Source organism: Hylobates moloch, unplaced genomic scaffold (genome assembly GCF_009828535.3).
Source record: "Hylobates moloch isolate HMO894 unplaced genomic scaffold, HMol_V3 SCAFFOLD_21, whole genome shotgun sequence".
NCBI classification, from domain to species: Eukaryota; Metazoa; Chordata; class Mammalia; order Primates; family Hylobatidae; genus Hylobates; species Hylobates moloch.
In genome coordinates this window covers 10,889,337-10,900,429 of record NW_026652296.1, presented here as the reverse complement: position 1 = coordinate 10,900,429, position 11,093 = coordinate 10,889,337, and positions in this window count along the sequence as shown.

Here is an 11,093-nt window from a genome sequence, read left to right as displayed (position 1 = left end):
CTGTGGCACACAGCTACCCAGCCCCTGGGCCAGTGGCAGCCATGTCACCAGGAAGTAACAGTGCTTAGGAGCAGGGCTGGGTCCGGCTGGCCTGCGTCTGGTTCCCACGTTTGGCCCTCAGTGAGGAGCATGTGAGGCTCGGCCCCCAGCCAGGCTCAGCTTCTCCTCACGATGCTGGGAGCCCTTCCTCCCTGGGCTCGCTGGCTGTTCGCCCAGGCCGCAGGGCTGCCTGACCTCCTGCTCAGGGCTTATAGATCAGTCCCCCACAGGCCTTTGCCTGATGGTGAAATGGGGAACTTCTGTCACTGAACCTGCCCTGCCGCAGGAGTGGGGGCATCCATAGCCTCTGATCGGAGGTGGTGGCATGTGGGGCAAGAAGGGTCATGAGTTTGTCTATACCCCCACGTACTTCCAAAGGCATCCAAGCTGCTGAAGGTAACAGGCACGAACCAAAAGCGCATGTGATGTAAAATGAAACCAGTCAGGAGAAGCTGTCCTGGCCCCGGCCAGGGGGCAAGAGCTGAGTTTCCTGGTTCCTTCCCACCCTGTGCTTCAGCCCACCCCAGGGGAGACTCCTGAGGCCACAGTGGGCTCCCATGGCTTTTGGTGGAAACCCAGATTCAGAGAAATATTTCTCCACCATAATAAAAACTGCAAGTGTGATGACAAGTGGTAGCTGACACTTGGCCTCAGTGTCAGGGAGGCACCACGAGAGTGATAAGGACTCTGGCTAACAGCAGAATTTTCCAGGCCAGCCCTGCCTGCGAGGGTGGCTGGGAAGTGGAGCTGCGCTGTGCTGAGCAGAGTGTCAGCTGGGACGGAATGGAGTGCTGGCAGCAAAGGTGGGGGGTGGTCCTGAGTGGGCACCTCGTTCCCACAGAGGGAACAGGGTATGTTTCATTTGTATTTCAACCTTCTCAACTCCCTAGAAAAAGCTCTCAGGGTAGAGGGGAGCAATCGAGGCAAGAAATATTTTCCTTAGAGGCTAGAAAGCTAGCGGGGGGTTGGAAGGTCACGCACAAAGTTGAGGGTCTTGTAACCCCTGCTTATTATTCCACAGGGCACTAGGGGAATGAAGCTGGCCTGGAGTGGGGCCCCACTGCCTCTTGGAGGCAACCCCCTACCCCAAGCAAGGGACAACACAGCCCTCTGGCTCTAGCCAGAGAAGATGTGAGACATGAAGGGCAGTGGGGGTCAGGGGCCAGGGGCCAGTACAGTCATCTCAAGGCCCTAGGTGACAGTAAGTGCCCCGTAAATGAGGGTCCTCTGTGAATATTTATGGACCTGCAGGAGAGCAGGCAGGCATCAGCCACACTCCCCCTGCCTGGGGAGGCCGCCTGGCAGACCTGGGGGATCTTAGCATCAGTTAGGACCAGCCTGGTGCTGGGGACAGAAGGAACCACTGCGCATACAGGTAGCTTCCAGCTAACACCCTGATGTAAATGGGGAAGAAAATAAGTCTTTGCTTGCAGAAAAAAAAAGGGCACAAAAATGTAGTTGGTTCATTTTGTGGCGAAGATGAGCCATACGCTCCTATCTGCTGGTGGGAGGGCAGCTGGCTCACACTCTCCAGAGGACACTGTGGTGACAGCTCTCCAAAGCCTGAAAAGGGCCCAGCAGTTCCACTCATGGGGCAAAAGGAAAGTGCATGAAAATTGCACTCCAAGAATGGTCATCCTGGCAATATCTGAATAAGGAAAAATGGAAAACAACTTCTTTGTCCATGAATGGGGGATTGGTGAAATAAATGATGATAGAATATTTACCAACAATTCAAGATTCTAAGGATGTGGAAAAACGTTTAGAATGTTATCAGACCAGCATTTTACCACCTTTAGAGAGAGAGAAACATTTCACCCTCTCCTTAAATGCTGTTTGAGATTTCAAAATGACTAAAAATGAAAGTAGAAATTTTAGTACATCCTTTTATAAAAATACACATACTGGTACTCCAGCACGCACCCATTCATCCCTAATATGGAAGACCTGGTGGTTCCTTTCAACCACCACTTCTTCCCTGGGCCCTGTTGTCTTTGCTAAGAGAACCCATGTGGTTCGTGTAATGGGTGACTGTATGCTTCAAGGGGAAACAGCCAGTTCTCAGTTCAGGTTGTTCCTGGTCATTCCCTCTACTTGTCTGAGATTGGCTGAGGAATGGGTCTATGACCTTATTTGGCAGGAGAATGAAGCGATCAAAAAAAAAAAAAAAAAAACGAAGTCTCGCTCTGTCGCCCAGGCCGGAGTGCAGTGGCACAATCTCAGCTCGTGGCCACTGCAATCTTCGCCTCGTGGGTTCAAGGGATTCTCCTGTCTCAGCCTCCTGAGTAGCTGGGATTACAGGCGCCTGTCACCACGCCCAGCTGCTTTTTGTATTTTTAGTAGTGATGGGGTTTTGCCCTATTGGCCAGGCTGGTCTCAAACTCCTGACCCCAGGTGATCCGCCCACCTCGGCCTCCCAAAGTGCTGGGATTACAGGTGTGAGCCACCGCACCTGGCCTGAAGCAATCTTTTGAGGAATTTCTAAAACTTTCCTTACTCTCAAAAAGATACTCAAGGAAGGGACATGTTCTCTTCCCATTGTCTGACCTTTGCCTCCCATTACTTGAGGATGTAATGCCTGCACCTGCTGCAGCCATTTGGAGACCAGGAGGGAACACCTTGCCACCATGCTGAGGATGGCAGAGCAGAAAGACAGAAGGCTTGTGTGTTGTTAATGACACTGCTGGAGCAGTGAATTAACCAGTCCTAGAACTGACCTCCCTCTGGATCTCATTACGTGGGGCAATACATGTTCTGTATCTGCCATTTCTGGTTGGGTATTTTGTTACAACCAAAATAATGCTGTTACAACTTCATGAACTGAGAAAAGGAGATTTCAGAACCATGTCAATAGATGGTGCCTCTATAAATTAAATTAGCGGTATGTGTATATAGGAAAAAAATCTTAAAGGATAGACATAGAGTTTTAACTTAACTTTGGTTCTCTCCAAGTGGAAGGATTATAGGTAACTTTTTTTTTTCTGAGATGGAGTTTCGCTCTTGTTGCCCAGGCTAGAGTGCAGTGGCACGATCTTGGCTCACTGCAACCTCCACCTCCCGGGTTCAAGAGATTCTCCTGCCTCAGCCTCCCAAGTAGCTGGGACTACGGGCCCCTGCCACCACGCCTGGCTAATTTTGTATTTTCAGTAGAGATGGAGTTTCACCATGTTGTTCAGGCTGGTCTTAAACTCCTGACCTCAAGTGATCCACCTACCTCGGCCTCCCAAAGTGCTGGGATTATAAGCATGAGCCACCGCATCTGGCCGACTATAGGTAACTTTTAAAATCTCGCTGTTTGCATATATTTTCTATTTCTCTCATAAAGAATATTTATTAATTCAATAATAAGGAACACACATGTTCTTTGACCAGAACTAGAGGGGCAGTGCATTAGATGGAGTGACTTGAAGGCCCCTAGGGAAACAGGTGAGGGTCCAAACTGATGCAGTCACCATGGAGAGGCCTGCGGCCCTTCTACCCACGATCCCTCTCCTAGCGCTGGGGCAAAGATTGGCAAATTACTGCCTGTGGCCCAAATCCAGCCTGCCTCCTGTGTCTGTACTACCTAAGAGCTAAAAATGGTTTTAACATTTTTTAAAGGTTGGGGAAAAAAACAGAAGAATAAGGCCAGGTGTGGTGGCTCACACCTGCAATCCCAACACTTTGGGAGGCCAAGGTGGGAAGACTGCTTGAGCCCAGGAGTTTGAGACCAGCCTGGGCAACATAGGGAGACCCTGTCTCTCTATATATAATTTAAAAAAAACTAGCCAGCATGTTGGTGTACACCTGTGGTCCCAGTTACTCAGAAGGCTGAGGCAGGAGGACCACCTGAACCCAGGAGGTCAAGGCTAAAGTGAGCTGTGATCGTGCCACTGCACTGTAGCCTGGGTGACAGAATGAGATCCCGTCTCAAGAAAAAAAAAATCATAGATTTTCAAGAAGTTGAAAAAAAAATAGTACAGAAAGGTCCGATGTACTCTTTCCCCCGTTATCCCCAGTGGTAACATCTTGCACAACTACAGAATAGTTTCACAACCAAGAAACTGGCATTGCCACAGTCCACAGATATTGTTCCAACTTCATTAGTTTTACAGGCACTCGTGTGTGTGTGTTTAGTTCTACGCAATTTTATATCGTGTAGATTCGCATAACCACCATCACAGGGAGGTTTCCTTTTATAGAAGTATTCCAGCTGCGAAACAAAGAAGAAATCATTGAGTTGGAATATCTCTATTTTGTAACTTCCAGTGAAATAATGGATCTAAGTGGGAAGTAACAGCCTTAATAGCTGCTAATTCCCCAAAGGGAGAGAACTCGACATAATATGCCTCCTGATGAGCGAATACGCATCAAGTATTCTTACCACAGAGATCAGACCCAAATCCAAGCAAACCCCAACAGCCAACTACCATGCAATACATGCACACATTCAACACCCTTTCACGATCAAAACACTCAACCAGCTAGGAATAGAGGGAAACTACCACAACACAATACAGGCCATCTAGGATAACAGCTGACAGTATACTTAATGGTGAATGACTGGAAGCTTATCCTCTAAGATCAGGAACAAGGCAAGGATGTCTGCATTCACCACTTCAATTCGACGTAGTACTGGAAGTTCTAGCCAGAGCAATTAAGCAAGAAAACCAAAGAAAAGATACCCCGGTTGGTAAGGAAGAAGTTAAAATTATCTCATGGATGACATGATCTTATATGTGGACAACCCTGAAGATTCCACAAGAAAAAAAACTGTTCAAACTAATAAATAAATTCAGCAAAGTTGCAGGATACAAAGTCAATACACCCAAGTCAGCTGCATTTCTATAAACAGTGGACAATCAGAAAAGGAAATTAAGAAAAAATCCCATTTATAATAGCATCAAAAAGAATTAAATAGGAATAAATTTAACCAAGCAGCAAGAAAGACTTGTACACTGAACACTATAAAACTTGCTGAAAGAAATTTTAAAAGACACAAATAGGGCCAGGCATGGTGTCTCACGCCTGTAATCCCAGCACTTTGGGAGGCCAAGGCCTCCCAAATCACTTGAGGCCAGAATTCAAGACCAGCCTGGGCAACACAGTGAAACCCTGTTTCTACAAAAAAAATTTAAGAATTAGCCATGCGTGGCACATGCCTGTGGTGCCAGTTACTTGGGAGGTTGAGGTGGGAGGATCTCTTGAGCCAAGAGTTCAAGGCTGCAATGAGCCATGACTGCACCACTGCACTCCAGCCTGGGTGATAGAGTGAGAACCTGTCTCAAAAAAACAACAACAAAAAAATCTATACTGCCCAAAGTGGATCTACAGATTCAATGCAATCCCTATAAATGGCATTTTTTACAGAAATAGAAAAAACCATCCTAAAATTCATATGGGATCTCAAGGGACCCTGAATAGCCAAAACAATCTTAAAAAAGAACAAAGGTGGAGGCATTACACTTCATGATTTCAAAGTATATTACAGAGCTACAGTAATCAAACTAGTATGGTACTGGCATGAAAACAGGTATACACTCATAGACCAATGGAATGGAATAGAGAGTCCAAAAATAAACCCTCACATATATGGTCAAATGATGTTCAACAAGAGTACCAAAACCACTCAATGGGGAAAGGACTGTCTCTTCACCAGATAGTGTTGGGAAAACTGGACATTCATAAGGAAAAGAATGAAGTTAGACCCCTACCTTATTCTGTATACAAAAATCACCTCAAAATAGATAAAAAACCTAAATGTATGACCCAAAACTATAAAGACAAGGGGAAACTTCATGACATTGAATTTGGCAATGATTTCTTAGATATTATACCAAAAGCATAGGCAGTAAAAGCAAAAATAGACAAATGGGATTACATCAAACTTTTTTTTTTTTTTTTTTGAGACAGAGTCTCGCTTTGTTATCCAGGCTGGAATGCACTGGCGCAATCTTGGCTCACTGCAGTCTTTGCCTTCTGGGTTCAAGCGATTCTCCTGCCTCAGCCTCCTGAGTAGCTGGGATTACAGGCATGCGCCACCACACCCGGCTAATTTTTGTATTTTTAGTAGAGATGGGGTTTCACCATGTTGGCCAGGCTGGCCTCAAACTCCTGACCTCAGGTGATCTGCCCGCCTCAGCCTCCCAAAGTGCTAAGATTACAGGTGTGAGCCATCACGCCCAGCCGACTACATCAAACTTTTAAACTTTTGCACATCAAAAGAAATAACAGTATGAAAAAGATAACCTATGGAATGGGAGAAAATATTTGCAAATCATGTATCTGATAAGGGATCAATATCCAGACTACATAAAGAACTGCAAATAAAAAACAAAAAATTTGCCCAATTAAAAAGTGGGCAAAGGGCTGGGCACAGTGGCTCATGCCTGTAGTCCCAGCACTTTAGGAGACCAAGATAGGAGATAATTTGAGCCCAGGAGTTTGAGACAAGCCTGGGCAACATAGAGAGATCCTGTCTCTGTTTTTAAAATGACAAAAATTAAAAGTGAGCAAAAGACTTGAATAGACATTTCTCCAAAGAAGATATATATGCCAAAAAGCATATGAAAAGATGCTCAACATCACTAATCATTAGAGAAATATGAATCAAAACAATAAGATATCATCTCATTCCATTAGGAAGGCTGCTATAAAAACAAACAAACCTCAGAAAATAACAAGTGTTAGCAAAGACGTGGAGAAATGGGGATTCTTGTACTGTGGGTGGGAATATAAAATGGTACCGCTGGCCAGGCGTGGTGGCTCATGCTTGTAATCCCAGCACTTTGGGAGGCCGAGGCAGGTGGATCGCTTGAGTCCAGGAGTTTGAGACCAGCCTGTGCAATATGATGAAACCCCGTCTCTACTAAAAATACAAAAAAATTAGCCGGGCATGGTGGCGTGCCTCTGTCATCCCAGCTACTCCGGAGACTGAGGTGGGAGGATCACCTGAGCCTGGGAGGTCGAGGCTGCAGTGAGCTAAGATCATGCCAACTGTATTTTAGCCTGGGTAATCGGAGTCAGACTCTATCTCAAAAATATATATATATTAAGTTCAGGGGTACAATAAGAAAATTAATTAAAATATAAATAAAAATGATAAAATGGGTACAGCTGCTATGGAAACAGTATGGAGACTCCTCAAAACATTAAAAATAGAACGCCGTATAGTCCTGCAGTTCCACTTGAACCGCCTCCTCCTCCTCACATAGGACCTGAAATGTGTTACCAGTGGAGATTCGCATGTCTGAAAACCTGGACCTACTCTCATCCCTTAAGCTCATCCCTGCCTTAAGTGATTTCCACTCATCCCTCGTTTATGAAGCTGCAGCCTTGAATCATACCCATAAGAAGTATTTATTTTTCTACTTTTGCACAATATGTGCAAATAAACAGTAGGAAATTGGAGATAAACAGAGAGAACAACTACTCCCAGTGCTAAAACAACAAGCAGGCTGAAATAAACATTTAGGCTCTGGCAAACTCTAAAGGACAAATAATCCAGTTTCCTCAACAAACACGTCGCAAGAAAAAAGTTAATGTGATGGTAATACTGTCTCAGCCTGTTCAGGCTGCAAAATACCACAGACTGGGTAGCTTTTATACAACAAAAATTTATTTCTCTTAGTTCTGGAGGCTAAGAAGTCCAAGATTAAGGCACTGGTAGATTTAGTGTCTGGCAAGGGCCCAATTCCTGGTTCACAGACAGTCAGCTCACTGGTTCTTCCTGTGCTGGGAGAACTCCATTCTCTTCAGCCCCTTGTAAGGGCACCCATCTCATTCACGAAGGCCCCACCCACATGACCTAATCACCTCCTAAAGTGCCCTCCTAATACCAGCACACTGGGGGGACTAGGTTTCAACGTTTGTTTTTTCTTGGGGGGGACATATGCAGTCCGTAGCAGGTATCATGTTTTAAAAGCCCTCGTCTTTTAGATAAACACTGAAAAAATTCACAAATGAGACAGATGTCTAGAATTTGCTTCAGAAGGGTTTGGGAGCAGGAAAGTGGATGGCCAGGGTAGAGACAAAACCAGATTGGCCACAAGTTGGTAACTAACTGTTCAGTTGCTGAAGCTGGGATTCATTATACTAGTATCACTTTTTGCTTTTTTTATTTTTTTATTTTTTATTTTTTTGAGACAGAGTCTCACTCTGCTGCCCAGGCTGGACTGCAGTGGTGCCATCACAGCTCAGTGAAGCCTGGAACATCTGGGCTCAAGTGATCCTCCCACCTTAGCCTCCCAAGTAGCTGGGGACCGAAGGCATGTGCCACCATCCCAGCTAATTTTTTTAATGGGGTCTCACTATGTTGCCCAGATTAGGCTTCACGTCTTTTGTAAACAAAAAGGTTTTAAAAATAGACAAATCAGGCCGGGCGCGGTGGCTCACACCTGTAATCCCAGCACTTTGGGAGGCCGAGGCGGGTAGATCACGAGGTCAGGAGATCGAGACCATCCTGGCTAACACGGTGAAACCCCGTCTCTACTAAAAATACAAAAAATTAGCCGGGCGTGGTGGTGGGCGCCTGTAGTCCCAGCTACTCAGGAGGCTGAGTCAGCTAACACGGTGAAACCCCGTCTCTACTAAAAATACAAAAAATTAGCCGGGCGTGGTGGCGGGCGCCTGTAGTCCCAGCTACTCAGGAGGCTGAGTCAGGAGAATGGTGTGAACCCGGGAAGCAGAGCTTGCAGTGAGCCGAGATTGCGCCACTGCACTCCAGCATGGGTGACAGAGTGAGACTCCATCTCAAAAAAAAAAAAAAAAAAAAAAATAGACAAATTGGGGGGAAAGTGGCTTAAGTGAGGTAACAGTTTATTTTTCATATAACAGACCCAGAGGCAGGCAGCACGGGCAGGCCATGGGGGCAGCTTCCAGAGCATCAGGACCAGCTGCTGTAGCTGCTGCCCACCCTTTCCTCGCTTGGCCCCCTCAGCTTCATAGAGCAGCTCCATCTCCAGCCATCACAGCCATTACAGCCAGGAAGAAGGGCCGGGTGGGAAGGGCAAGCACCCTTCCTTGAAGGCCATGCCCAGACACCACACAAAGCACCTCTCCATCCAGGCACCAGTCATCTGACCACACGTGGCTGCAGGAAAGGCTAGGGAAGGGAATCTTTATTGTAGGTGGCCACAGATTTGAAAACCAGGGCTTCTACTACCAAGGGGGAAGGGGATGGAGACGGGTACGATTTGGTGTCTGCCACAGCTCTCATCCCTGAGATTGGTAATCTAGCATCCTAGGTGCCAAAGATTGGCCAGCAGAGCTAATGCTGTCCAGCTGGTGGGCCCAATGAGGTTTAAATATGTTTGTCATTTACATGTACATGTAATGTACATGAAGCAATCTGCTCTGACGTCTCTGCTCCCTTTTGGATGCTGAGCGAGCGCCTGGCTTCCTTAGCTCTCCCAGGGTAAGTGTGCGTCTCCAGGAAACTGCTACCCCCGACAGCCAGGGTGGCAATGCCGTTTCCTATGCTATAGCTCAAAGCAATCCAGCACCTGAGCCTGGCTTTGGCCCAAGGCCTGGGTATTTGTTCAGCCAGCAAATGAAATGGAGAAACCTGTTCAGTGTCTGCCCTGACAGCTGAGCTGCCTGGTGGGAGCCCACACAGCAGTGTGGTCAGTGGGTGGGCACAGGCCTGCTGCTGCTGCTGCCTTAAGATTTCTGCCATGTATTTTGCTTTTAAGTCAATCCTCACTTAAGAAAAAAACACCTTGTTTTTTGTTGTTTTTTTTCCGAGATGGAGTTTCACTCTTGTCACCCAGGCTGGAGTGCAATGGCACAATCTTGGCTCATTATAACCTCCGTCTTTCGGGTTGAGGCGATTCTCCTGCCTCAGCTTCCTGAGTAGCTGGGATTACAGGCACCCGCCACTATGCCCAGCTAATTTTTGCATTTTTAGTAGAGACGGGGTTTCACCATGTCAGCCAGGCTAGTCAACCTCCTAACCTCAGGTGATCCTCCCGCCTCAGCCTCCCAAAGTGCTGGGATTACAGGCGTGAGCCATCGCACCCGGCCCTTAAATTGATTTTTAAAGTAAACCTATCACTGTTATGATGGAAAAGTAATATGGCCTGCCCTAGAAGGAAGGTAACAAAACCTGGCTAAGAGCCTGCCACAGGCTGTGTCTGACGCCAGGTTTCTCTGTTAAAGACAAGGTAGCATCGAACTGACTCCCTCCTCGAGACAGTTAAATGGATGGAAAAAAATTCAAATGGAATTAACTTTTAAAAAACATCTTCCAATGTTATTAATGCCTCCTTGTCTCTACTATCAAGCATTTCTCCTGGATGATGCACACCCCTCCTTGGGAAACATCTGAACTCTGTGTACCGCCATTTCCCCATATGTAAGATGGAGATCGTAATAGTGCCTATTTAATAGGATGACTGAAGCTAGCAAACAAGATCATGCACATAGTCTCAGGATACAAATGCCTGGCGGGAGGATCACTTGAGCCTAGGAGATTGAGACCAGCCTGGGCAATATAGTGAGACCCCACCTCTACAAAAGATTAAAATAAGCCAGACATAGTGGTGCCCACCTGTAGCTACGTAGGAGGCTGAGGTGGGAGGATCATGCAAGTCCAAGAGGTCCAGGCTACAGCTAGCCATGATCACACAACTGTACTCCAGACTGGGAAGTAACAGAGCCCCTGTCTTAAATTAAAAAAAACAGCCGGGCGCAGTGGATCACACCTATAATTCCAGCACTTTGGGAGGCCGAGGTGGGTAGATCACAAGGTCAGGAGATCGAGACCATCCTGGCTAACATGGTGAAACCCCGTCTCTACTAAAAATAACGAAAAATTAGCCAGGCGCGGTAGTCCCAGCTACTTGGGAGGCTGAGGCAGGAGAACAGCGTGAACCTGAGAGGCAGAGCTTGCAGTGAGCTGACATAGCGCCACTGTGCTCCAGCCTGGGCGACAGAGCGAGACTCCGTCTCAAAAAAAAAAAAAAAATTTTTTTACAAAAAATTAAAAAAATAAAAAGTGCTAGGCTCGCAGTTATAGCACTCAAATGCTATTTGTCAGTTTCGTGGAAGAGAAAATTTAAGTCTTGTCATTAAAA